Source organism: Vigna angularis, chromosome 4, assembly GCF_016808095.1.
Source record: "Vigna angularis cultivar LongXiaoDou No.4 chromosome 4, ASM1680809v1, whole genome shotgun sequence".
Taxonomy (NCBI): domain Eukaryota; kingdom Viridiplantae; phylum Streptophyta; class Magnoliopsida; order Fabales; family Fabaceae; genus Vigna; species Vigna angularis.
In genome coordinates this window covers 31,895,646-31,918,417 of record NC_068973.1, presented here as the reverse complement: position 1 = coordinate 31,918,417, position 22,772 = coordinate 31,895,646, and the positions used below count along the sequence as shown (strand labels likewise).

General features: G+C 32.9%; 1 long non-coding RNA gene across 1 annotated transcript; it reads right to left on the bottom strand.

Annotated features, from left to right (window-relative positions):
* Window positions 1-14,136: 14,136 nt before the first annotated feature.
* Window positions 14,137-15,061, bottom strand: LOC128196302 (uncharacterized). The gene is made up of 2 exons (XR_008248439.1): window positions 14,566-15,061; window positions 14,137-14,443 (listed from the first exon to the last, which is right to left on the bottom strand). It is a non-coding gene; the product is annotated as an uncharacterized LOC128196302 (long non-coding RNA).
* Between the last annotated feature and the right edge of the window lie 7,711 nt (window positions 15,062-22,772).

Below are 22,772 nucleotides of genomic sequence, written 5' to 3'. Positions count from 1 at the left end.
ATGTCCCTGTGTCAACTGTTTGAATGGGAGGAAGTTGAACGCAACTGATATTAGGGAACATCTTATCTGTGATGGTTTCATACGAAGTTATACAACATGGATATGGCACGGCGAATTAACAGACTTTCCAACTGTCTCTCCAACTGAAAATGTTTATGATTCCACAATGGATATGGAAGATCAAGCAGAAGAAGACAACTTAGAGGACATGATCCGCGATGTTGGCGCAAAAGCTTTTGCCCAAGCGCATGTGTATGAAACGATGTCCACTGATGCGAAGACTCCTTTGTATGTGGGTTCAACTAAGTTCACACGGTTGTCAGCGGTATTAAGACTGATGAATTTAAAGGCGAGCAATGGATGGAGTAATAAGAGTTTTACAGAATTGTTGTCGTTGTTGAATGAAATGCTGCCAGATGGAAATACGTTACCCAATCGTAATTATGATGCCAAAAAAATTCTTTGTCCGATGGGTATGGAATATAAACGGATACATGCATGTCCGAATGATTGCATATTATATAGGAATGAGAATGAAGTTTTGATAAAGTGTCCAAAATGTGGGTTATCACGATACAAGTCGAAAAACGGTGAAGAAGGTGGCATCACAGAAAAGAATGGTTCTGCTTTGAAAGTAGTTTGGTACCTTCCACTAGTTGCCAGACTTAAGCGTTTGTTTGCGAATCCAAAAGACGCTAAAAACCTAAGATGGCATGCAGATGAGAGAACAACTGATGGGATGCTTCGTCATCCGGCTGATTCAAAGCAATGGAAAATTATTGATCAAGAATTCCCCCAATTTGGTGAAGAATGTAGAAATCTTAGGTTTGGCTTAGCTACTGATGGAATGAATCCATTTGGTAATTTAAGTACCAATCACAGTTGTTGGCCCGTTATACTGATAATTTACAACTTATCTCCTGGATTGTGCATGAAAAGAAAGTACATGATGTTGTCAATGTTGATATCTGGTCCAAAGCAGCCTGGAAATGACATCGATGTTTATCTAAGGCCACTAGTTGAAGACTTGAAGTTGTTGTGGGTTGATGGGGTTGAAATATTTGATGCCTTTGCTTCAGAAACTTTCATGATGCATGCCATGTTATTTTGCACCATTAATGACTTCCCAGCTTATGGTAATTTGTCGGGGTACAGTGTGAAGGGTCATAAAGCATGTCCTATATGTGAAGAAAACACTGCAGCTCAACAATTAGAACACGGAAGGAAGACAGTGTATATGCGTCATCGGCGATTTTTACAATCTAATCATCCATATCGAAGGTTAAAGAAAGCATTCAATGGAGAACAAGAGAAAGACAATGCACCCATTCCACTTACTGGACTTGAAGTTGCTGAGAAAGTTAATAAAGTACATCATATATTTAGGAAAACGTCGAAGAAGTCTTCTATAGCGACCCCTTGGAAGAAGAAATCAATATTCTTTGATCTTCCATATTGGTCAAAGTTAGATGTTAGACATTGCATAGATGTCATGCATGTTGAGAAAAATGTTTGTGATAGCTTGATTGGTACACTACTAAACATCCAGGGAAAAACAAAAGATGGAGTGAATGCGCGTTTGGATTTGGTTGACATGAAGATCCGAGAAGAGTTGGCACCAAGAGAGATTGGTAAACGTACTTATTTGCCCCCTGCATGTTACACAATGTCCAAACAAGAGAAGATAAGTTTTTGTCTTTGTTTAAAGAGTATCAAGGTACCACAAGGATACTCTTCAAATATCAAGAGCTTAGTGTCAATGCAGAACTTAAAGCTTGTTGGACTGAAGTCTCACGATTGCCACGTCTTAATGCAACAGTTGTTACCAGTGGCAATTCGTGGAATTTTGCCCAAAAAAGTTAGGCTGACCATAACTCGATTGTGCTCATTTTTCTCGTCAATTTGTAGTAAAGTCATTGATCCTACAAAGTTAGATGAACTTCAAAGCGAAATTATCATCATCTTGTGTCAACTAGAAATGTTTTTCCCTCCATCCTTTTTTGACATCATGGTGCATTTACTTGTTCATTTGGTCAGAGAAATAAAGTTGTGTGGACCAGTATACTTAAGATGGATGTACCCTATTGAGCGTTATATGAAGATTTTGAAAGGGTACGTCAAAAATCAATATCGTCCAGAAGGTTCAATGATTGAAAGATATATTGCTGAAGAAAGTATTGAGTTTTGCTCTGAGTATATGACTAAAGCAAATCCGATAGGAGTCCCTCGGACATCATGGTTGAGTAGATATTCTACAAGTAAAAGCATCCGAGGTGTGAATGTGGTGACGAAAAGTCGTGAAGAATTGATGCAAGCACATTTGTACATATTAAACAACACAGATGAAGTGATCCCATTTTTGGAAGCACACAAAGCCGTTGTAAAGGACAACTATCCACGACAATCAGAGAAATGGCAGTTGATGGAGCATAACAGAACATTCTTGTCCTGGTTCAAATCTGAAGTTTTGAAAGAATCACGATCCTCTGAGACTTTGTTGTGGTTAGCAAATGGCTTGAAGTTTGATGTTGTATGTTGTACAGGCTACGAAATTAATAATTGCACATTCTATACAAAGACTTTGGATGATAAAAGCACAGTACAAAATAGTGGCGTCAGTCTAGAAGCTGAGTCGCTACAGTTTTCCACATCCAAAGATCAAAATCCTATAGTTGGATCCATGCGATACTATGGTAGAATTGAAGAGATATTTGAAGTTGATTACACTAAGTTTTCTGTTGCACTCTTCAAATGTAAGTGGGTAGACAATAAGAGTGGTGTCAAAATAGATGAATCTGGTATGACACTTGTTGATTTTCGAAAGGTTGGTTATAGAGACGAACCGTTCATCATGGCATATCAAGCAAGTCAGGTTTTTTATGTCAAAGATCCTGCATCTGACCATTGGTATGTTGCTCTCCAAGGAAAAAGGCAAATTGAAGATAAAGAAGAGAATCTAAGTAATCTTCATATCGTTGACAGCCATCCATTTAAAACGACAATAAATTTGGATGACGACCCTCTAATTGATGATATACAAGCAATACGAGAAGATCACAATGAGGGAATATATATATGATCAATCCATATGATTATGTATGAATTTCATGTTTGTGTAAATATTTATGGCTTTTGTTTTATAATATATGTTATTTTATAAGTGCTTTATTTATATTTCATCTTATTTATTGTGACAGATATATGGCTGAGTCACCTCATTCGTCAGGCGATGAAGTCCCCACCACTTCTACACGGACCAGAGGAGCAACGAGGTTACGACAGCTTATACTTAGAAGAAATGCAGGTGAGAGGACACCTGTCATTATTGACGTGGCCACTGGAGTTGCATCTGGCCCAAATGCAGATGTATTTAGGTCTTACCTTGGAGTACTAGCACGTGATCGTATATCTATACTTACTCCATCCTTTGACCATGTTTCTGAGGCTGATCGGAATCTCATCTGGCAAGATCTATTAGTAAGTTAAGCAATATTGCTCCAAATTCTATATTCATTATATTGATAAATCTGTATTGATATAAGATTATTACTTTCTTTGTTGCAGATAACATTTGATATGCCAAACGTCGAGAGCTTAAGGAATAAGTGTTTATCTGCAATTGCAGAAAGATTTCGAGGGTTTAAGACCAAATTAACGTCTAGATATATATTTGGACCAAAAAGTAATGAAAATCCATGTTCCAAATATTCAGCAATTGACGAAGATACATGGCGTCAGTTTGTAGAGCTTCATTCATCCGAGGCGTGGCAAGTAAGTGCAGTAAAATCATTCAATTCATCATTCATAATAAACTACCATGACAATTGTTTCATTTTGTCACAGGAAAAAAGGTCAAAAGCACAGGGACTAAGCGCTCAAAATAAAAATCCACACCTATTGTCTCGTGGTGGATATAGGAAGCTTCAAGAAAAAATAATGAAGCAGAAGTCAGATAGTAGACTTCCACTTTCTGATGGTGGTGACCCTCCTCCTCCTCCTTCACCACCATCTCGGCACGAGATGTGGAAGTTAGCCCGTATAAGACCATCAGGCTCCTACACTTCCGAGTCTGCCAGAGAAATATCTGAAAGAATTGTATGTCATTTCTTATATTTTTACATTAATTTTGTTATAGATATTACATAGATCTTTCATATGATTTTGAACTTTTGTTATGTGACAGGACTCCTTGGTTGAGCAGAGCTCCCAAGGTCAATTCACACAAGAAGGTCGCCAAGATATTCTTGCCACAGCTATTGGACGACCTGAGCACCCAGGACGGGTGCGTGGTGCTGGGACTGGCATAGGCATACGACAATTTTTTGGGTCTTCCTCGCGTCCATATTCATACGAAAAGATGAAGGAGGAAATAAGAAAAGAGATGACGCAGGAGATCACAAAGAAGGTTCGAGCAGAGTTGTATGATGAAGTTGCTGAAATGGTTGCGCGCCAGTTCCAGCAGCGATATGAGGATTATGGCAATCGTCCTCCGCCATCTCCTGTAGCGGAACATGTTGTGCCCCCTACAGGTAAACTTATTCATTTTTTGGTTACTAATTTACTTTTTGCATAACCTAACATTTAATTTGACAGGTAGAAGCGGTAAAGGAAGTTGTTCAACTGCCGGTGCCCCAGGGGACGACATGGATGAAACTCGTCCATGTCAGTTATATATTCTTTATGATACTGGGACCATGCTAGTGGCTCGTGGTACAGTTTATGAGACAACCACTGTAGTGCATGGTGTACAACTTTCAGAAGATGAGTTCAAGGTCACGGTGGATGAAGTTGTCATAGCGGATGCTGTTCTTCCTGTGCCTACAGATGAGTTCTTCACTGTGGAAGAAGCATTTAAGTCCTTTGTCGCCTGGCCTAGACATTTGGTTGGTGATGTATCTGATCCCCCGGTAAACACTCGTACTATATACTTTTCAATTTTAATATTTACTTCTAATTGACGTTATAACATAACCATTTTTGCATTTAACAGCAGATAGGTCAAGAGGGAAGTCCTCCCCCAAAGAAGACTCATTTATCTGAGGATGACCCTCTTGGTGCGTTAGACGAGCTTGCTAAAATCATTTCAGATGTGCCGATGAATGTACACTGGGATTCTACTACATTTGGAAGAGAAGCTCAGATCCCATTGTACTTGCATCATCAAGATGTTAGGGAGCTTGCGTCGGGGAGAGAAGAAATTAATATTACACTCATTCAGTTGTGGATGATGTAAGTTTATGCGAACTTTTTTATATAATTATTTTTTATCAAGTTACTTATATAAGATTATTTCTTCATTTTAGGTATATGTTTGATGTTAGTAACAAGAAGGGGTTCAACGATGTATATGGGTTCATTGACCCCTCTATGACTCATGAAAGAAATAAATTTGATGATATCCAAACATACATCACCACCTGCTTTGGAATGGGGAAGGAGATATATTTTCTCCCTTATATACATGGGTAAGTGAAGTTTGTTAACTTTAAAGTTTCATTTATTAATTTCAGTATATGACAATGAAGTTATTACCAATTTCAGGTGTCATTGGCAGCTACTTGTGATCTCCATACCGGAGAACACTGCTGTCTGGTTTTGTTCATTGCAAAAGTCTCCGCCCAGCCCTCTTAGACATATAGTAGATTGGTAAGAACCTCAAGGTTTCAACTTTCTTTGTTGTATAAATGTATGCTAAAGCCATTTTTTTTAATAGTTCGCTTGCAACACACATGATGTTATCTGGGAGATCTACTGCTACAACTAAAAAGCTTGCATGGGTTGCCCTTAAGGTTTGGTATTTTAGTCCATACTTTGTTACATTTGGTTCCATTCAAATGATGTTATTTAACATTTTATAATTATGATGATATATTGTAGTGTAATAGACAAACGGGGTCATATGAATGTGGTTACTACGTCATGTTTTGGATGATGACCATTATTCGTGCACATTACACTACTGGATGGGAAACGGTAATATTTAGGTTTGAATTTTATTTTCTGTAGAGTTTAGATTTCATATACACTAATTGAAATCATTGTGTTTTATGTAGAGATTCAATAGGACTGCTCCAATTCCAGAGAAGTCACTTCAACTTGTGAGGAAAACACTGGCTAAATATGTAATTCATTTATATAATAGTATTTAGTAGATATTAGGATATAGTAAGTTCTAAGTTTATGTTTCTAAGTTGATTTATGTTTTTCTACATTATTATTAGTTTAACTTTGTACATTACATTCATTTATCCTTCAAACTTGATTTATGATTACATTGGTTGATTTATGATTCTAAGAAGTTGATTTATGATTATATTTAATGCATTTATGTTTTATTATAATTTTCATTCAAAATATACGTTTATGGATTTTTCTGGACTGTTCTGGCTGTAAATATATATGCAGGTCTGTTTCTGTAGTGGGGAATGTAGCAGAAACAGACCTCATTTTTTAAAAAAAAACAAGGGAATATGCCTCGGTTAAGGTCATACCCGAGGTAGAAACGAGGTCTACTGCTTCGGTTATGGCTCGAAACGAGGCAGTAGAGGGTGGCTTTATGCCTCGGTTCTGGGGGAACCGAGGCAGTATGTCCTGCAAACGAGTCTACTGCTTCGGTTATGGCTCGAAACGAGGCAGTAGAAGGTGGCTTTATGCCTCGGTTCTGGGGGAACCGAGGCAGTATGTCCTGCAAACGAGTCTACTACTTCGGTTATGGCTCGAAACGAGGCAGTAGAGGGTGGCTTTATGCCTCGGTTCAGGGGGAACCGAGGCCGTATGTCCTGCAAAAAAAATAAAAATAAAAAATAAAAAGTTTACTGCTTCGGGTACGAAGCAACCGAGGCCGTATCGCAATTAAATATGCCTCGGTTCAGACCCGAGGTCAAAAGGGGAAGACATATTGCCTCGCCTGCGTATGCCTCGGTTGTAGAACCGGTGCCTATAAGCAAATCTAACCGGTGCCATTTCCCTTCATTGCACTAGTGACAATGTATGCTTAAATGAGCATCACTGAAAACCATTCTACACAAAGTAAGAATCAATCTTCTTATATCACCCCCTGGTTGCTTTTCCTTCAACTTCATATCCGAAAATTTGCTTAACATATACTTGTTTTAAAGTCCCATTTAGAAAAGTAGACTTAACATCCATTTGATTATTTTTCCAATTATTTTGAACTAATCACTAGTAAAAATCTGGGATTTTAACGCGCCTTATATGCTTCGATTTTTGTAAAACCGAAGCATATAAAAACGCGATGGCATTTTTTGTAAATATTGGGAACTTATATGCCTCGGTTCAACAGGAACCAAAGCGTAAGGACAATACTACTTCGGTTGTAAAGGAAACTGAGGCATATTATCCAGAAATCTCCCACGTCAGCCTATGCACCTACCAAACTTTTTTAAAATAGGATATTGCCTCGGTTGTGGTGGGAACCAAGGCATATAATCCTCGAATTTGAGATATTGCCTCGGTTAAACGAGAACCGAGGCATATCCCCTGTCCCTTCCCCTTCTGCTTTTGCTCTAACAAACTTTTCAAATAAGGGATATTGCCTCGGTTAATCAGTGAACCGAGGCAGTAGGCCCTGCCACACCTGCCACCTCATTAAATCTCAGAAAAGTGGACGTTCACTATCATTTAATATGAGTTGATACGGCATCGGTTATGTATGAATCGAGGCGTATTGTCCTTTACTGCCTCGGGTTGGAAAAGAACTGAGGCGTATTGTGCTTTACTGCTTCGGTTAAGTGGATGAACCGAGGTAGTATCGTTTTCTGATATTAGAAAACTGAACAGTTTTCTTTCTTCTTCCTTTTCACGCGAACATTTCTTCATCACCACAGTGCTTTTTCTTTCCTCTCGCGCCTTCGCCTCCATTGCAGCGCCTCTGCCTTCGTCGTCGCGCCTCCTCTGTTCACGTGGCAGCCACAGTTATGCTCTCTTCACGGTACGGTAAGTTCTCTTTGCTTGAACATTTTTTTTTGTCTTTCATTTTCAGATTAATGGAAATAGAAATGGTAGGGTCTGTTGATGATAATCCATGCAATGGGGGATAGAGTGTTTAGCCCTATGAATTGAAGATATTAAAATTAGGTGATTTGGATTTTGAAGATAAGAATGATATTCCATGCAAGGGGAGATATAGAGTTTAGCTCTATGAATTAAGGATATTAAAATTAGGTTAATAGAATTTTGAAGATAGGGATATAGAAATTAGAGATATAAAAATTAGAGAAATAAAAATTAGGTTTAGAAATTAGGATATAGAATTAGGGGAATATATGTTTGTTTTATATTTTTTAATTAAATATATGCAAATTAGAGAATAATATTTTGAATTGTTTGTATTACATTGGTTGATATGGTGATAAAATAAAGTTTAAGGACGTTAGGAATCATGAGACTAATTAATGTGTTGTTTGTTTTTGTCTAGATATTATATTTTTGTGGTGAGAGACACTCTTCATTGTTGATCGGCTTTCACGCTCCCAGGTTCCTATTCTTAATTTTTTCTTTTTAATATGACCATGTAATTAATTGTTTGTTTGAATATATCTTTTAGTTGAATATATTGTTTGCTTGTATATATTGTAGGTTGCATATATAATTATTCCTTTGCTTGAATATATATTGTTATTGTGAATTAGCCTCGGTTTTCCGTTTGAGATTCAATACAAAAATTATTTACTATCTCCAGAGATTTTTGAAGAAATGTACCTTTTAAAAATGAATAGAGAGGAGATGATAATAATAATTTACAAGTATTGAATCTTGAATTGTCCGGTTGGACAGTTTAAGAAGAGTAATGACTTTTTCATAGTTTATTATTCATATCAATTTTAATATACATGTCTTAAATTTGATGAAATTTTGTAGTTGTGTTTTGTATTAATCTTTAGGTGCATATTTGATTGTGATTTATAATCACTTTCATTTCGTGTAACCTGAAGACCAATGCGAAATACTGGCAAAATTTCGTGAAATTTTAGATATGTTGTTTAAAATTGATATGTTTAATAAACTAAGAAAAGTGAATCTTCTTGAATGGGATAGGGTCACACCTTGAATACAAACACGATCAAAGTGATCATTCAAGATTATTGAAATTGTGTAAACAATTTCAGTAAACATGCGAATGGATTGAGGGTGGATTAATTTACCACGCATCAGCACTAAGTACGAGAGAGGGGTAGAAGAATTTATAGAGTTTGCGCAACGTAATGCCAGTACAAGTGGTGATGATGAAGTCAAGTTTAGATATCCCTGTGTGAACTGTTTGAATGGAAGGAAGTTGAACGCAACTGATATTAGGAAACATCTTATCTGTGATGGTTTTGTACGAAGTTATACAACATGGATATGGCACGGCGAATTAATAGACTTTCCAACTGTCTCTCCAACTGAAAATGTATATGATTCCACCATGGATATGGAAGATCGACCAGAAGAAGACAACTTTGAGGACATGATCCGTGATGTTGGCGCAAAAGCTTTTGCCCAAGCATATGTGTATGAAACGATGTTCACTGATGCAAATACTCCTTTGTATGCCGGTTTAACTAAGTTCACACGGTTGTTAGTGGTGTTAAGGCTCATGAATTTAAAGGCGAGAAATGGATGGACTGATAAGAGTTTTACAGAATTGTTGTCGTTGTTGAATGAAATGCTGCCAGATGGAAATACATTACCCACTCGTAATTATGATGCAAAAAAGATTCTTTGTCCAATGGGTATGGAGATGGTGGTGCATTATTGAATCAATTTTTGGGAAGTATTACTAGAAACTTCAAGGTATTCCCTATTTGTTATTCGACTTGGAAGAAGATTCCTAAAGATTACAAAGAAGACATAATTCAAATTAACATTCAAGTAAGTAATGTAAATTCAGAATACCATTACAAAGAAGGCATCCACAATTGATTTATTGGGTAATTGTTGCTAATTTTTTATTAAAATATGTTTTGAAGGCAAAGTTTGCAGTGAATTCCGATATTCAAATCAATTATGTCTTGAAAGTGCTTAATCATAAATGGAGAGATTGTCGGCAAGAATTGTGGCAACAAAGAGATGATGGCACGCGTACTAGAGATGAATTGATTGCCATGGTTCCAGAAGGCATAGATAGAGATCATTGGGCTTCTTTTGTTGACTATCGACTTGATGAAAGAATAAAGGTAAAACCTATATTTTTTTTCATAAAATTTTATTATGATTTAATAACTTTTTTTTATCACAATGTTAGGAGATTGCCCTAAAAAATAAACACAATAGGACAAAACAAACTCTTGCTCACATAGGGGGATCCAAGAGCATTGCAAGGAAGAAGGAAGAAGGAAGAAATGGTGCAGCGTTATTTATCTTTAATTTTCTGTTTCTCGTAATATTTATGACTCTCGTAATATTTATGACATACCTAATAAGCGTTTGTTAATTTTCATAGGAAAAAGAGTATGGACACAAAGTTAGCAGAGGATAAGTTTGGATAGCTACTCATAAGAAGACCAACATAACTTTTGTTAGTAATGAGGCAAGGGAAATTGGTGTAAGTTCCAATCTTTGTTCTATGATTGGTTTAGTTATATACCTAACCAAGTTAGTATACATAAGGTGAAGTTAGTATCTTATTCATTTTGTAGGACATAATCCAGGTCTTACCCATAATTCTTAACATATGACAACCTTTTTTTTTATAAAGCCATATTATGTGCACATGCTAGGAGTTGCAGAGTTTTTTATTTTATTTTCTTTCATGGACTTTGAGTGCAAAACCATATGTCACGTGTATCTTTAGTCACCATATTCAGAGTTTTTTTATTTTTCCCTTTCACGTGGGATCTAAATTAACATGATAAATCAGAATAAATTCATACAAGTGGTTCATGCATGGTATGTGTGATTAAGGTGGTTAACCGTGAGCTTATTTAGCTGCATACTTGGTTGGCAATTCATGGTGTATCTCTTTAGTGATATAATTATTGGTTGGCAATTCTTGCTACTGTTTTTGCACACATCTTAAGTTTAAATAACGCATATTGCTGCTCATTCGTCAATTTTGTCTCAAGATACTCTGATAGTACCTGTTATAACAACCAATGTGATCTAGCAGTCTTGCCCTTCCCCAATGACTTTTCTCTGTCATTTTTTTTTCTTCATGCACACAACACACTTCTTTTCTTTTTGTATTTTCTTCAAATCATGATAGTTTGTCTCTTTATACAAATGCAATGTTTTTAATGTTGGCATCATTGATTACGTTGTATGTAGGAAAAAATTCAAACATATGAATCTACAACATCGTCTCAATCAAAAGAAATATCAAGTTCAGATTCATTGGCTCATGCTTTAGGAAGCCAAAAGCATTGTGGACGTGTTCGCGGTCTAGGTTTGGGTCCTTGCCCATCTAAAGTCTTTGGAGTCCATGCTCGTTCTCATATTGGATCATCTTCCTCTACTCCTTCTAATGTTGAATTACAATCTCAAGTTAATGAATATTTAATAAATATTTACTTGGTTTGTTCCTTTTAAGATTAACATGTTAGGTATCATATTTTTCACTTTTTAAATAAATTTTTCTGTTATAGGTATCTTCATTGACTTCTTCTAATGTTAAATTACAATCTCAGGTTAATGAATATTTAATAAATATTTACTTGGTTTGTTCCTTTTAAGATTAACATGTTAGGTATCATATTTCTCACTTTTTAAATAAATTTTTTTGTTATAGGTATCTTCATTGACATCACAAGTCAATGAAATGAAGGCAATGATAACACTTTTGTTGCAAAATCATTAAGCCTCATTGCCTTCACAGTTTGCAGTATGCCAAACAATGGATGTAATGAAGAACAAGAAAATTAGATATTGTTATTGAATATCTTTATGAGTCATATTTTTAGTATTGAACTATTGAACATCTATATTGAACATATGTAATGAACATCTTTCTTTTAAATTTTTATGTATGAACAATTAGTTGTATGAATGATATTAGGTTGCAATTAAATAGTTTCCTATTATTGAAAGAAGGAAGAAAGACACATTAAGAAAGAGTGTGATCATGTTGATGAGTTCCTGATAAAGCTTGATAGTCTGGAGTAAGGAAAACATTGAAGGGCATTGAAAAATGGTAAGTGCATTACAACACTACACAACAAACGTTACCTGTGAATGTTGGACATAAAAAGCCATGTTGTTAATGTCAGTTGATGGCAAAGAATGCTGCCACAAATACAGTTTATTTTTATTAAAATAAAAAATAAAAAAAATTAAATGCATACATTTCCAGCGGTTTAAAACCCCCGAATAACTAAACCATGCAAAATAGGGGCGGTTTTGAGAAAACCCCAGCTCGTTCCGGCAATTTTTGACTACCCCTGAAAATATCGGCGATTTTCACAAAATCCCTGGAAATTCTGACAGTTTTTGGAAACTCCTGCAAAAAAATCGTCGGTAATTACTTAGTAACAGGTTTTTCCAGCGGTTTTCCTAACCACGAGAAATGTGTTTTCCGAAAGTTAAAACCACCTATAATATTGAAAATAACCCCTAGATTTTTGTAGTGTGACGGTGTGATGTTTGGTTCACAAAAACAAAGAACTACAACTAGTTAGATAGATTTTTTTTCAAGATTTATTTAATTAATATAATATAATTGTTAATAAAGGATAATAGTGTAGTAACTTACGTAAACAACATCAATATATATTTATTTTTATCTAATAATTATTTATAGTCGTATAATATATTAAAATTAAGAACTGCAATGATCCTTGGTTTCTTTTGAAAAAACTACAGTTGAATAAAAGTTGGAGAGAGAAAAAATCGTGGAAGGTAAATGGTGAAGATAATTTTTCACCCGATGGGTTGGTTCAACCTAAAGACAATGCTCAATCATGCAAATAAATTACACTATAAAGATTCATTTAATAGTATTTTAAATATATTAAACAAGTGAAGAATGTACTACATTAAGAAAATTAAAATTATACTATATGTACATGATTAATGGTCCACATACGATCATATATATATATATATATATATATATATATATATATATATATATATATATATATATATATATATATATATATATATATATATATATATATATATATAAACCAATTGTTTGATTAATCATGGATAACAAATAAATTAACAACCAATCCACTTGAAAATGCAAAATATAAAAAACTGAAATTCGTTCGTCGCATTTAAATGAGAGGTTATTTTTTCCTGAATAATGAGTATATTTGAATTTAACTTTGTTCATATGTTTTGATAAGAAAGAGAACGATTACCGAGGAAATTAATGTGTGGATCACCACCTGAGATACATTCAATATTCGGCCTACTCATATTCAGCCAACCTGTACTTGTATATAACTTTTTTTTTCTTTATATTTTTGTTATATAAATGAGTTGTATTTTATTCGCATTTTTCATTTGACTAAAACTTGTGCCTCTTGCTTTATTTATTCAGAAAAAGATTAATTGCATAATCTATATAAATAAGTTTTGGAAATAGTTTATTTACACAATTATTTGAAATTATTAAAAACTTATTTTCTTCTAGGAATTAGTTTTGGAACTCACTATAACGTTAATTACAGCTTACATAAATTCTGAAATGTGAATACTGTCAATACACTATGAGAATCAGCTTTTGGAAACCCAAAAGTTAAAAACTAATATTCAGAAGATCACAACTTTTTTTCATCAATATGTTCCGAAAGTACTTTTTGAAAAGAGTATTTTTTTAGAGGAAAAATAAAGTAAAAAGGGAAGGGTGCAAAGAGGAAGAAAAAGGCGTAGGCAAAATTTGCCCTATTTCACTAAAATGTTTTTTTAATTCTAAACTCTTCTAGTAATTTGAACTTTGGTCTTTTATAATTTTGAAAATGAGTTAATTTGATCTTTCTGGTAGTACTATGCTAGATACTAACGAGACTATTTCAGGAACATTTACCGATTTCAAAGTTACTTCAAAAAATTATAGAAAAAAAGAGAGAAGTGGAAAAAAACATACGTTTACTCTGCGAAAATGAAAAAGAGGACCAGCCAAATTGGGCCCATTACTGTTCCTCAATATTTTTTCAGCGTTCCGAAAACAAACTACGTAGGCTCTGTAACTGTACGGCTTTAAACTTCTGTACAGTAGTTGATGAGAACACAAAGTACAACCAACGAATAAGTTTCTATAGTAATATTTTGTAGAAGGAAAAAAAATTTAAATAAGGGCAAAGTGGTCATCTTATTTTATAGAACACATGGAAAGGTCCAAAAGCACTGTCAGCACCAAACATTGATCCTGGAATGTCATCCTTCATCTTCTCCGGTACCAAATCACGCTTCCATAACAGTCATCGTAGACAGAATTGTAAATTGCAGGAACCCGATCGCGAGTTCGCCCAACATTTTCACTACTGCAAGACAAAATCTGCAAAAATTCTCAAATCAAAAATTAGAAAAAAGATGTATGTGACCGGATGCAAAATTGACAAAAAAAAAGTTGAATCTACAAAAATTCTCAAATCAACTGCCACTGTGAAGCATCTTCACCTGACCACCTCGTCAATGTCGCTGCAGAGACCACCCAAACACACCCGCGCCTCTTCGCGAGCTACTCGCTAGGCCACCACCAATCGTGATTCGATCTCCACTGTCTTCGCAACCTGAAACACAGAAAAACCAGAACCGGCAGAGGAACCCTAAAACGCAGAAAAAATCCCAAATCAGTGAACCCTAGTCGCGCAAGCACGATCGAGACTCAGGGGCGAAACTCAGGAGCGTGATTCCCTTCGTTTTCCACCATCATCGCGAGAGATAATTAGAATCGTGAAGCACATGCAAAAATCAAAACGCAACCACAGGAGAAATTTTTCTCTTGCGCATAGAGATCTCCATGGCAATTGGCAGCAGCGCAGTTCGCTACGCAGGCAAAGGAGGTAGAAGTAAGCCTTCAAAATCCCAATTCTGAAACCCTAATTTGGGTGAGAAAGGGGCTTCCACGTGGCAAGCCCCCAATGGATACTTAATTTAATTTGATTTCCCAACTTTGCCCTTACTTATATTATATTTCCACTCTATAAACTTCCTTTTTTAATTCAAAAATAAAATAAATACAATTGAGACACGTTTTTAATGTCACATCATTTAGAAAGACATTGTCAGCATGCCACGTAACACCCTTTTTAACGACGTCTTCTCAATTTGACGGAAAGCCCCTGTTTGATTCAATTTTACAAAAATAAGAACCCAATTGAGACGCCGAAAAAGAAATGGACCTATTTGAGATTCCGAACGAAAATAGGGACCTACCGAGACATTAAACCTATAAAAAAATATATTATATTTTTATAAATAAATGTAAAATTTGGACCTCAAAATTTATACTTTTGGATGTCATATTGTCATTAGACATATGAATTCTCAATTTTTGACATCATATTGGTAAAATTGTTAATTCTCAATTTTCGACAACATATTAGAATAATTGTTTGACGCAAAAGTGAAAATGTATTCACGTATAATGTCGAATGTCCTAGTTTCAGACGTCAAAGTGCTATAAGATGTTGTAATATCACTTTTCAGACGTTATATGTTAGTGAGGGTGAAAATTTATTCACTTTATCTTTACTCAAAACCTTCTTCTCTACTTAAACCCTTCTCGAACGAAATTTTCGACGACAAACACATATAATATTTCTTTCATTTTACACAAATGCACGTTGATTAACTACTTTTAAGTATGATTCTTTTTTTCGTTTCGACTAATTGATTTCGTGCACAGGTAGTCGTTGGAGTATAGGTGTGTTCTCTTTTGTTTGTCACTGGCGGCAACATTTTATTCCAGCGACAAACCCCACATTTAAGAAGGTTAGTTTCGTTTTGGATTTTTAATGAATTTCTGTTTTCATTTTGATTTTTTATGGGGTATAAATTGGTTGAACTTGTTGGTATTGTTGAACTTATTTGTTGTTCAAACACCGTATACATTCAAACTTAGGATAAAACTAGAATATATTAGAAAGAACTCTAAACAATCTGAAAATTTGTTCAAAGCACCAAAAAATCACGAGAAGCCTCCACAAAAATATTGAGATCAAAATTCAAAGTTTAATTATATGAAATAATTTTTCAAAGTTTGAAAAAAACAAAATAAATTGACAAAAATTAGAAAATAATCTTTTTTTTTAAATATAGAAGGAAAAGTTGGTTGTTTGGAAATTTTTTTCTATCCTAAATAAATACACAATAATGCCAAATCTGTAACCCAGAACAAAAGTTATAGTCGTTTAAAGATCTGCAACTAAAATAGGGGTTGTTCAAAAAAATTTCAACCAAAAATTATAACTATAACTATCAAAACCAAAAATCACAAGTAAATAGTCATAATACATTACTCTCAATATACATTATTAACTACATGTAAATAGTCAACATACACCATACACCACTACTATTACACTACTACGAACATATATAATAAGGATTAACATCATTTTATGGGTGACGATGATGGTGGATACAAATATGTGCTAACCACATGCCCATAGATTTTCGGGCTTTTACTTGTGACAACTTTAGTTTATATTAGTTCATACAAAATTGAAAATGAGTTTTGAATATATGAAATACCAAAACTAGGCTACATTTGCTAATTTTATGCTTTTCAAGTTTGGTAAAACTCTAAAATGATTCATTTGCTAATAAAAAGCAAAGCACGAACGTCTGAAAACGCATCTTTTACGTCATTTGACTAATTTGTTGTCAAAAATGATTATTTCAGACGTTAATTGAGTGAGAAATAATCATTTTCAAACGTTATTTGACGTAAAAAAAATGTTCATATTTCAATGTCAATTTACTTCTGAAAATAGTCATTTTTTATGTCAATTAACATTATTTTTAATATCAATTAACGTCTGTAAATAGTCATTTTTATGTTAATCAAGGTCTCTAGCATTGATATTTTTGCATATGATAAAAGTAAAAAAAAATAACATATGTTAAAATTTAATGGATATACCAAGGGTAAAGACCTAAAATTAAGAAAATAAGTGTTTAATTTTCCGGAAATACATAAAGGAAAAAGTTTGAAAAATTGCATCATCACCTTTTATAATTTTCAGTTTTATAATAAAAATGTGTTTGTCTATTTTTTTTTTAAATTATATTCTTGATATAATTAATATACAGAAAAAAAATCAATTATCATCACAAAAATTGACATAGATGACACATAAATATGTATTATAGTAAAAGAATACTAAAATTGAAATGAATATATATTTCATTAGAACATTTCCGGTATAGGAGTAATGATCTTAAGTTCAAGATATCCATGTTGTGAAATATCACATATTAAATTATGTTGATATGATATTAATTTTAAGATCTTAAATTATAAAAGTAAAAAAAATATTTTTCCATTTTAAACTCATCTCTTAGGTCGCCAATCGAATGAAATAATTATTAAAATATGAATGTTATAAACACACTTTCTTTCAGTATAAAATATTATTTTTAAGATCATAAAGTTAAGATATAGATATTATGAAATTTCTATATTTTGACCATATTCATATGATATAAACTTTAAACTTTTCGATTCGAAAAGAAAAAGTTATTTTTATATCTTAAAGATATTTTTATATCAATAAATAAATAAAAGTTAGAATATGAATTTTATAAATTATTTCATTGAAATAAAAATATTTAAAAAATAACATGAAATTCGTTAAAAATGAATTAAGGCGTGAACGTAATAAGATGAGTTCAGAATGACTTTTATTATTCTGTATCTCATTTTTAATTAAAAATTAATTTTTATTTTCTATATTCATTAATTATAAATTTTTTATGTCCTTTTCATTCCATTAAACATATACCTATACCAATTTTTCATTATTACAAATATGATTAAATATGTTTTTAGACTCTCAACTATTAAGCGATTTTGTTTTTCGTTCCTATTTCAAACTTTGTAAGCTTTAATTCCTCTCCTTAAAAAGATTATAATTTTTTGTCCTCCAAAACTAACACCATTAAATTTAATCTGACATGATACCAGCAGAGTAATTTTGTGTCACATTCACGGTGTGATACTATTTACCACCCTCTTCTTCTTCTCTCCTCCTCCACTACCACCTTCCCCTTCAACTTCGTCCTCACGCAAGCCCGCCACCACCAACCTCTTGCGCAAGCCGCCGTCGCCAACCATGAGGCAGCAAACGCTGGTCCCGCCGACACCATGAAATTTGCAACAAAAAAAGCTACCGTGTTTGGGTCCTAGAAAATTCATACTCTGGTTCAGTGCACGTGAGATCTATCAAGAGAAGATTGCAGTGAGTGTTTGGGTGATATTATGAAAGATATTTTGTTGTGTTGTCTCGGAAGGATCGGTGGAATGGTTCTATATCCCAGCTGCACTTTGATGTTTGGGTCCAGACATTTCTACAGAAACCTATTCTTGAAAAAAAAAGAAAATATTCTTTATAATTTAAAACTAGTTTACGCAAAGTGGAGATCACTGACCTTGTTTACAGAAAGATGGTCATTTGGCAAGTATATGACAAAGTTTTATGCCTTTCACGAATTGGTTTCAGTGTCATATATCGGATGGTGTAGTTGGAATCATATCCATGATTGACTCTCGCTTAAAGGTTTGGTGTACCAATCCCATTTACAGAAGATTTGACAATGCAAAATATTAACAATGGTATCATAACTATCTGATTCATCCAGCAATAAAAGAAATCTTATATTATTTCTTTCATCACTTCCTTTTTAGATTATGAAACAATGGACACTCTGTATCCTTTTTACCTCTCTTTACTGAAAGAATAAAACGTAGTAATGTGGATATTTTGATGTGAAAATTTTATGTCAGTAGCAAACTGGCAATTCTCAAAAGTACAGGTTTTACATTCTGAAAATTTCTTTGTTCAAATGTATGCAGAGAAAATACATTTTAGTATATGCTTATTCACTCAGAATGATCATTTTATGCTTGCAACCTCTGTAAATATTAGTCATTATTTACAACAATAAATATCTTATATCAACATAATAACAAAAACTAAGATAGAAGAAAATAGTAAAATCAAATACAGCCTACAAATATTACTGATTTCCTAACCATTTTCTTTCTGTTACTCTTAATTTTTTATCACATATCTGCAGGGATTGCATCATTGAGAAATTGCCAGAATAGGGAAGGAAGAACCTTGTAACAGCTATCAAACTGCAGAGACATGATTGCTCTTTCTATTTTAGAGTAGTTATTGATCTATTTTAGAGTAGTTATTGTAACAGCTATCAAACTGCAGGACAAACACTTTTTTCTTTTTCGATAAAAAACTATTACAAAACTTAGTAGCAGTATCTCTTGCTTCACAATTCACAATACCTAAGTAATTTATGTATACTTATATTATATATTTTTACTACATTAAAAATTATTAATATACAATATAACAAAATGAGTATATATATATATATATATATATATATATATATATATATATATATATATATATATATATATATATTTTGAAAGAATTTATTTGAGAATTTGAAAGATAGTATCAGAAAATAGGGATTAATGATGTTCAAATCAGTTTACGAAAATGTGTATATATTAAATGCCTTTTAACCTGTCTTTACACTTCCATCTCAAGTCTAAAACTTTTATTTAAAACGTGTTTCTTCCTCAGTGCTTCAAAAACCTTTCATGTCTTTCTTTACTTTCCCTTTAACCCCCGGCAATAAATTTCCCTTTTTTTCCAGATTTTTTCCCTTAGGTATGATAAAGATCACCTTAAAAATCGAGGCAGTAACGTCTCTGTCTCACCACCTTGTTTTATCATCTTTTTCAACTCTCTTTATTACATCCCAATTAATACCATGAAATAAAGACAGTTTCATTCGGCAAAATTGATAGAAAAAACGATGCAATTTCCCCCTTCTATGTACTTATACCTCTTTTAAGAATAAAAATGTAAAAAACAGCTAACGAAAAAATAAAAGCAGTTTTTTATTTTCTGCGAAACAACTTACAATAGTTGAAGAACGACCCACTAGACTGTTGTAGACGGAGAGAACGAGGATGAGAGGCTTTCCGGAGAGGTGACGGAGGGCAGCGGAGGTCGCCGAAGGGCGGTGGAGGGCGACGGGACTGAGGTGAAAGGCCAAGGCAGAGGTGGTGATGTCGGGGGTGGAGGTCGAGAGAGGAAGGAGGGTCATTAGTCAGCTTAGACTATTTTTACAGATTTTTAATTTTTAGCATGACAGAAACGTGGCATACCGTTACGTCAGATTAAATTTAACGGTGTTAATTTTGGAGATTTTTTAAGGAGAGAAGATCAAAGCGTACAAAATTTGAAATAAGGACGAAAAAACAAAATTGCTTGATAGTTGAGAAACTAAAAACATATTTAACCCTTACAAATATTAATTAAATATTTTTTATATAAAAAAAATAACATCAAATGTTAGGAAGTATTTAATATCAATGTATTTACTTTTTCTCCAATATCAAATAAAAAAAATTATAATAAGTGTTAAAGAAAAACATCAATATTAAATTAAAAACTAAATAATGTTAAGTTATATCTTAAAAGTACATTTGAACACTAAACAATTAATAAAGGAATATAATTTTTTATTATTACGTAATAAAATTAAAATATTTAAAAAAATTTAAACATATAGAAGGATTGAACTAAATGACATGAGATGGTGACCAAAGTAAATGAGTTTTGTTTTTCAAATACGGGTTAATTTACTTTTGAAATTACATATATATGATTTTGAATTAATTATAAGAAGGATTTAGTCTATCTCATGATTACGATTTTGTTTTGAGTAAGTCATGAAATGTATATACGATTTTTTAATAAAATTGAAGTTATATTTGTGTTTGGTGATTTTTTGAAGATTAAACTTAATTAATTACAAAATTAATCTCACAGCCATCATAATAGTAGACTATTTCTGTCCAAAATCACATTCAAGTAAAATTGTATATAGGTTTAACGATTTCAACTTAACTTGTATAGAAGATATTAAACATGATTTTGAATAGAAGGTTACGACGATTTTGTTTCAAGGTTAATTCCGTAATTAATTAAGTTTAATCTTCACAAAAATGTCAAATATAAATACGACTTTAAATTATTAAGTAGTCATGCATTTTACGATTTTTTTTAGAACGTAGTCATGATCACTTAACCTTTTTGGTAATTAATTCAAAATCAGACCGATATTTATAATTTTAAAAGTAAATTAATCCAAATTTATAAAAAAACTAAAATTAATGTATACATACTTATCATTATCTTCATATATAATTTACAAAAATAAATATTATTTTATTTTCAAATCAAATATAAAAAATATAATATTACTCATCATACTTATATTTATTTTATTCAAAATAATCATGAAGAAACGAAAAAAAAAATAAAAATTAAAGTAATACCCAGATATTGATTTGTGATCGTAATTGTATTTTATATGGCATGGCTAATTGATGATGGTCACAACTCGCAATGAAGTTGCCCCCATAAGACAATGCTCGTCTTTAATGCGACCTCAACTCTGCACACAACGAGACAAAAGGTCCCAACTCTCAACATTGCCAATCACAATAATATCTATAAGATCCATCCTCTAGCCTTCACCAAACAAATTATTGCTCAAATAAAACGACTTTTCAGTATACAAACTGAATTTATAATTGTTCCACTCAATTAGTAATAGTATCCATAAGCTACAAGCATTCAAAAATTAATGTGTAACCTTTCTCGTTATTATTCAAATAAAGTCATATTAGACATCACTATCAATTCTCGTCATTATTATTAAATCTATTAACATCTATCTTATCAATTAATCAACATTTTTTCTATTTCTAGATCGGTACTGTGTCTTTGGATCCCATAAACAAGAGACTTATCACCACCACACAACTTCTTTGATCTTAATATGAAAAAACGTAAAATTAAAAAAATATTTTTCAAATACTAACTCTCGATGTTGAGTCTACCACCACTAATATGTATATATATAAAATTAAATTACAATATATAAATCAAATTTAGATATATAAATGTTATTTTATAAATTAATTTAAAATTAATTAAACTTAAAATTTACTATTTAATATTAGTTATATTTTTTTCTTCAAAAATTGAATGAAATAAAATCGAAGCATGAAACTAATAACTGCACATACTACACTCCATTTTGAAACTGCATGGACTCCCATTCCCTGAAAATGTATTTCTTTATGCATGGAATGCGGAATCTGAAGATGCATAACATTGATTAACTAACTCACAAGACAGTTTAGGCCACGCCAGCGTGTAAACCTCTGTAGACGACGTCTGTCATCATCATTTGGTCGGATCCTACCTATGCCAACATGCCACACAAAAGTTAAAAAAAAAATGCAGACCTTCATTGTCATGTTGAAAATTGTGTTTTTGATGTCACTGTTTGGTCCGAACGAAGCTCCAGAGGACAGGGGTGGCCCCCAATGGAATGTTAAAAATACAAGAACAGTTTCCAGAGATGTGAATCAAAAGATGCTTATAATTTAGAAAAAAAGCGATTTTTCACGTTATTCTTACTTGTTTTCAGTGAATGTAAAATTGCAATTTACCATACTCAAAGGTTGAATCAAATTATCGGAAAATAATATTTTTTTTATAAACTGGAATGAAGATTACAGTAGAAACTCGGTGACCACTGGTATTTTA